This window comes from Morone saxatilis, unplaced genomic scaffold, assembly GCF_004916995.1.
Source record: "Morone saxatilis isolate NCDOM2014 unplaced genomic scaffold, NCSU_SB_2.0 Contig17, whole genome shotgun sequence".
NCBI lineage: Eukaryota > Metazoa > Chordata > Actinopteri > Moronidae > Morone > Morone saxatilis.
In genome coordinates, this window is record NW_023339729.1 from 11,822,717 (window position 1) to 11,830,051 (window position 7,335).

The following is a 7,335-nucleotide window of genomic DNA, read 5'->3' on the forward strand; positions in this document are numbered from 1 at the left end:
GAGGTCATAAATTCATTTTGTGGCTCCTACAACAATAGGTTTAGAGTGGTGGTTTAATGTTCAAAAAACAGACACAGGGGTTTTCTCATAAACTTGCCTTTAGCGTGAGCACCTCATTTTTCAGCGCCTTCTGTCTGAAATGATCGGTTTTAGCCCTGTCTCTTTAAGGACCCCCTCCCCAAAAAGCCAGTCTGCTCTTGATTGGTCAAATTATGATGCCGATGACGCTTCGGCCCCTCCCATTTCGTTCAAATCACGGAGAAATAAACATCTCAACCATCAGGGATTACAGCTTTTCGACGTGTTACTCAGGTAAATACTGCTATATTAATTTAATATATACACAGTATATATATATATATATATATACTATATATTATATATAAAAATATAAAAATATATCAATTCATTATATACTATAATTAATATGTACACATTCACCTCCCAACACATAATGGTTTAGTGTGTTTATACCTTAACTATGAGAAACCAACCACTGGTGTTTTATACTTGTCTTTTACAGGTAACAGCCAGTGAGCAGTGACATAACAGACTACAGAGCCAGTGAAGTTAAACATATTATGATATACATAGTTAATTAACAAACATTAGTCAAGCAGTTTGTTTCTAGCTGAAGTAACACCCAGTAAACGTACCAAAAGGTAATCAGGAGTAATAGTATAATGATTACTGTAACCTCCCATCTGTTATATTCTTTATACACCCAATGACCCCAGGTTCCATCATTGATGATGTGTTTAAGTGCATCAATAGATGTATATTTAACTACTTTCCCCTTGCCTGGCCAGTGACTTTCAGGAACAGACTGGATGACAACCATGAATAGCATGCCGGCAACTGGAGAGACAGTGGACAGCTCAGAGAGACGGCAACTGGGGTAGGAAGGGCCAGCAGCCCAACCTGCAACTTCTGTGAGGAAGTACCTAAACAAGCTATGGAAAGCCTTAACGAAATATACCCCCAGGGGTGCCCGAGAGGGGGGGAGAATGAGCACCCCAACAGGATGGACCTATAGTTAACAACCAATGCAAACGGATTATCGGCGACGATTGCAGAGTGTGTCTGTGGCAAGGTGTGCAAGAACCGGCGTGGCCTAAAGATCCACCAGGCCAGGATGAAATGCTTGCTAAAGGAGCAACTGGTACAGCGCGCAGAGATCACCCCTGGTGAGACGCAGGAGGAACCAGGCCCGGAGTCACCCCACAGTGCCTGGAGCCTCCATGAACCAGTAGCCCCAGACCCAGGCGGAGTAACTGAACAACGTCGGGTCAGTAAGGACAAACAGTGGCTCCAGTTCGATGATGATGTGGACAACATCCTAGAAGCAGCAGCCAAGGGCAACGCAGACAGGAAGCTCAAAACCATGGCAACCATCATCATCAGCCATGCTGCCGAGAGGTTTGGTACAGTGGAGAAGGTGGGTACCAAGACACCCTACATGAACAACCGTAGGGCAGAGAAGATCAGCCAGATAAGGCAGGAGCTGCGGGTCCTGAAGCGGCAGTACAAGGATGCGTGAGATGAGGAAAGGGATGCATTATCAGAACTTTGCGGCATCCTCAGGAAGCAGCTCACCACTCTTCGAAGGGCAGAATGGCACAGACGGCGGGGGAAAGAGAGGGCCAAGAGACGGTCTGCCTACTTCGCAAACCCCTTTGGAGTCACCAAGCAGCTGCTTGGGCAGAAACGAAGCGGCCACCTCTTTTGTCCCAAAGAAGACATCGACCACCATCTCTGCAACACCTACAGTGATGCTGCTTGGGAGGAAGACCTAGGTCCCTATAGACATTTGATAGAGCCCCCAGGACCCACCATGGACTTCAACAGCAAGGAGCCCAGTTGGAAGGAGGTTCAGGAGGTCGTCAAGGCAGCCAGAGCCAGTTCTGCCCCTGGACCAAGCGGAGTGCCCTACAAAGTGTACAAGAGGTGTCCCAGACTCCTTCACCGGCTGTGGAAGATCCTGAGGGTTATCTGGAGGAGGGGAAAGGTAGCCCAACAATGGAGATTTGCAGAAGGTGTCTGGATTCCCAAGGAGAAGAATGCTGAGAACATCGAGCAGTTCCGAACCATCTCGCTGCTCAGCGTTGAGGCGAAGATATTCTTCGCCATCCTATCCCGTAGGTTGATGGAGTTCCTCCTGAAGAATGAGTACATCGACACCTCTGTACAGAAGGGTGGAATCCCAAAGGTTCCAGGATGCCTCGTGCATAAAGGAGTAGTCATGCAGTTGATCAGAAAGACAAGAGAAGGGAAAGGAGATCTAGCAGTGCTGTGGTCCGACCTTACCAATGCTTATGGATCCATTCCCCATAAGCTGGCGGAAACAACACTGGATCGGCACCATGTCCCAGGTAAAATCAGGGACCTCATCTTGGACTACTACAAGAGTTTCAAGCTGAGAGTCACCTCTGGGACAGTCACATCCGAGTGGCATCGGCTGAAGAAAGGGATCATCACTGGATGTACGATTTCAGTGATCTTCTTTGCCTTGACCATGAACATGCTGGTCAAGTCAGCTGAAGTCGAGTGCAGAGGTCCACTCACCAAGTCTGCAATCCGCCAGCCCCCCATCAGAGCCTTTATGGACGACCTGACCGTTACAACTACGTCAGTGCCGGGGTGCCGATGGATCCTTCAGGGCTTGGAGAAGATCATCATCTAGGTCCCTGGTGCTGAAGAGAGGGAAAGTGGCTGACAAATTCCGTTTCTCTCTGGACGGCACCCAGATTCCATCGGTCACTGAGAAACCCATCAAGAGCCTCGACAAGACCTTTGATTGCACCCTAAAGGACGCTGCATCCATCAAGGCCACAAATCGGGTGCTGGAGGCTTGGCTGACAGCAGTGGACAAATCGGGTCTGCCTGGAAAATTCAAGGCCTGGATTTACCAGCACGGTGTTTCCCCAGGATCCTGTGGCCCCTGCTTGTGTAGAGTTCCCAATAACAACAGCGATGAGTAGCATCGCTCTGTTCGGGCTGAACAACAAACTGAAGCTCCCCATAAGCAGCCTGAATGAGGAGTTTATGGTTACCCGTGCAAGAGAGGTGCTGCAGTACAGGGAATCCAGTGACCTTCTGCTGGGGCAAGGTCGACACACCATCATGTCCCTTGTGCCTCAGAAGAGGAATGCTAGAGCATATCCTCAGCTGTTGCCCAAAAGCCCTGGCAGAAGGACGCTACACTTGGTGCCACGACCAGGTGCTGAAGGCGATAGCAGAAGCCATCTTCACCAGCATCACCCAGAACAAGCCTCTCCGACCAGCAAGGCAGGCAATTGCTTTCATCCGAGCAGGGGAGAATCCTAAGCCCCAGCCAAGGGGGGCAGTGGGACTCCTTGGAACTGCGCCAGACTGGCAGATGAAGGCCAACTTGGGGAAGCAGCTCAGATTCCCAGAGCACATCGTAGAAACCACCCTGAGACCAGACATAGTTCTGTTCTCAGATTCACCAAAACAGGTGGTTCTTCTGGAGCTGACAGTCCCCTGGGAGGAGCGTATGGAAGAGGCCAATGAGAGGAAGCGTGCCAAGTACGCCGACTTAGTGGAGGAGTGCCGCAGACGGGAGTGGCGTTCCCGGTGTGTGCCAATCGAGGTGGGCTGTAGAGTCTTCGCAGCGCAATCTCTCTGCAAAGCATACAGTCTGCTTGGCATCACAGGGCATGCCAGAGAAAGGCCATCAAAACCACAACAGAGGCAGCTGAGAACTATATTATGCAGAGTCGGTTCACAGTTTGTGACCATTGTATGTACACGATGGAAAATCATTCAATAGAATAACTACGTTGAGATCGAGTAGAGGTCCACCCCAAGGTGCGGTCGTTAGTGGCGACTCAATGTCTTCGAGTGTGTAATATGCGTCATCCTTGTTAGCAGTTTTTTTGCATTTTATTTTAGGCGAATCTTAGCTCCATTTAGACTGTCCATTGCGGGCGTTGATGCGAGGATGATACGCGAGGTTGTACTACTTCTATCGCATCGGGGTTGAAAGCCCGACTGAGAGTTACAGTTCGATCCTACTCTAAGTATTTTAACTGTCGTGGTGAAGGACATTAGAAATCCTGGGTATTGGAGCCCAGCATATTTTTCTGGATGTAGAAACTGCAGTTGGAAAAAAACGAAATTCTTGTACTTTGGCCCCAAAAACCTCAGAGATCTCACGTTGTTCACGGCAAGATATAGTTTGCACGTCGTTAGCAAGTGCGATTACCTTGGCCTCTAGCATCACTGGCAGCGAATCTTGGAGTTATCGTGTTATCAGAGCGTGCGGGTGCATGTAATGCGCTCGCCCAACATAAAGGCAGATCTCTAACTTGGCCTTCGTGTTCTTTACGGTAGATTTACAAAAATTACAGAACGATCGGTGACGTCTATATGTCCTGTCACAGAGCAGATGCGAAAAAGACGTTAAGTCCGATGCATTGTTACTTCTATCTAGGCATCGATTACTGCAACGTCGTTTAGTTATCAGGTTTGCGCCGTGTAAGTGAAGTCCATGGTAAAACGCCCTAGATGTAATTCAAAACACGATGCAGCCACAAGTACTGACAGGCAACGTAGGAAAAGAGAGGTCACGATCTTCCCGTTCAGCTTCTTTGCATGGCCAGTCGCCACTGTGTGAAATTTAGAAGTCAGAATTTACAATCACGTATCCTCCGCGTCACCTACAAAGGTCTTCATGGTCAGCCCCTTTCTTATCGCTGAAGAGGGGCTCATAGTACCCCTATTACTGCCCCCACTAGAACAGCTTGCGTCTGCGCTGAATGCTGCTCTACTGTCAGTGGTTCGGCCCGTAGAGTCGTGCTGAAAAGTTAGAACAGGAGCCAGAGCCTTCAGTTTACCCAAGCTACCTCTCCTGTGGAAAACCAGCGTTTCCAGCGTTGTGGGTTCTGGAGGCCACGACACCCTCTCCACATTTAGAGTAGGCTTAAGACATTCCTCTTTTGTATAAAGCTTTGAGTGCCTGGAAACCAGTACCCTTAGTTCATGCTGCTAGTAGTCGCAATAGCAATCGGCATTTCCACGGTGGGTGCATTGGAGCGTCCCGATCCTTCCTCTCTCCTCTTTCTGCCGCAGGTGCATGTCATGTCTCATTGAAGATGGCAATGTTACTTAACTCGTCACTTCTTGTGCCCCGGGGTTGAGTTCTTCTGCGTTTTATGTCTCACAGTCGCACTTGGATCCTGGGTGGAGGCCCTCTAGCATGGTCCTGCTTGAGCTGTGGTGACCATTCGCTAAAGATCACTAGGTATTAGTTTTCTTATTATTCTAGTTATGGTTTTGTTATTAAGTAATTATTAGTGTGTGCTCGGTGTAGCGTGTTGTCGCCTCTGCTCGCTGATACGGGGTTGCGCCCCCATTCTATATGTTGCTGTGTCAGGTGCATCGTCTTTTTTCCGTACGCGTGGTGCGGGAGATGATCGTCATCGATCATTACTATTAATATTGTTGCTACTGTTGTTGCTGGTATTTCTTCTCTCTCTCTCTGCTTTCTCTCCTCTCTCTCTCTCTTCTCTCTCTCGGTGCTCTGCTCTCGACTTCCCCAACTGGTCAGCAGACGAGCCATCGCCACCTAAGATGCACCGAGTAATCATGTCTGGAGGTTGCGTGCCCTGTATGAGAAGGCATTGTTTGCGCCGTTGCCCCCCGGTCGCCAAGAGGGGGCGGTCTTGCCTCATCCCGGGCGCGATGTGTTGGAGTACTGTGTGGTGGTCTCTCGTGAATGTGTACAACAGGATAACACTTACACCTGCTAGCTCTTAAATTTTGAAAAGTGGTCGTGGGTAGACCGTAAATTCTGGCTGTATAAATTGGCGCCTATACAAATAGAAAGTCGTGAATTGAATTAATTAAAGTCTATAGCTGTATGTTACTTGCAACACTATAGACTGGAAATACTGATGGAATGAAACAGATAATAAAGGTGTTTTATTTATTTAAGAAGAGGTTGTTCGGGTCATTTTTAAAATTCAGTGTGTCATATAATACATGTTACCGGGTTGGTTTGAAGAATTTGCTTTCATGTACAAGAGTTGAAACCTGTAAGACGTAAACATCAATATGAAAATGTTGAAAATTTTAAACCTCGTAGTAAATGAACTGTAAGCACAAAAAAAAAAAAAAAAACACAATAAAAATTAGCATGTCTCACTGCCCGGCCGTTAATAACTGTTTTTTGTGTTTGTCTAATGGTTTGCGTGTTGGCTGCTTGTTGTGTTTTCGTTTGTCTGTTGGTTCTTTTTTGTCACTTCTTTGGCAGGTGGCTTAGGCGGAGGGCGTGGCTATCCCTTTCTACTCAAAATACCTGGCTGAGGTCATCAACCACTTAAAGAGCAATGCACAACTCCACGTCTCGGCCAGATCGTTGCTGACAGTATGAGTATGTACTTTGCTTTCATGGGCCAGTTAATTTCAACGTCTGCAACCTTTTCTGCCCTGTTTCTGCCTGCCTGAAGCCGTTTCACTTACCGGTCTGTTTTGTACGCTACTACCGTGTCTGCTCTGCCTCAGAATTCATGTCCAGGGGACTCAAGTCCAGAATTCAGTCACTCAGCCTACGCTCCTGTAGCACGGTTGTTTGTGGACTGGATCCCACTCTTCTGCGGATCACCCCCACTCTGGACTCCCACTCTCGCCTTGCCAAGCTTCCCCCCTTTTCCTAAATTCACTCTGTTGTGTTCTAAATTAAACTGTTTTTACACTTCAACTCTTGTCGATCTGCTTCTGGTTTTCCCCTCAGAATCCTGCCTCACATGCAAAACATCTTATTATGTGTTGGAAGATAAATGAACGAATCATGAATCTATATATTTAAGATGAATAAGAATAGTTTCAGTATATCATACAGTATTTTTACTGGGGTAAACATAATAGCAGCTTTTATCAAAGTATCTGAAAGTTGTAAACTTTGAATATACTTTCAAGTTAAAATATCAGACCATAAAACATGGATACAGTACAGTTAATAAACAAGTAACTTTAATTAGATGAGTAATCTTTGTCTATGTTGACATTGTCTTGTACAGGATAAAGTATTGCATGCAGGTTTCTGCCTCACGCGTAGGGGTTAGGAGTTTCTATTGTGGTCTCATACACTAGTTATTGTGTAGTTTAAAGTTATACTTACTCAGTCTATCATCTGCAGTGATGGAACCTGGGGTTCTTGTGTTTGTCGGGTCTTTCACATCATAATTAACCCGTCACCCAGAGCGACCAAGCCGGGGATTTGATCAAGTTACCCGACTCTCGTGGTCTGAGGTAAAAACATGGGTGACCCATGGATCCACCCGCTCAGTTTTGTGCCATCAACCATTCTAG

The 7,335-nt window shown here is 47.1% G+C and overlaps 1 pseudogene; it reads left to right on the forward strand.

Moving 5' to 3' along the window:
- Nucleotides 1-1,309: 1,309 nt before the first annotated feature.
- LOC118326600 overlaps nucleotides 1,310-7,335 on the forward strand; it is a 7,691-nt pseudogene continuing 1,665 nt past the window's right edge.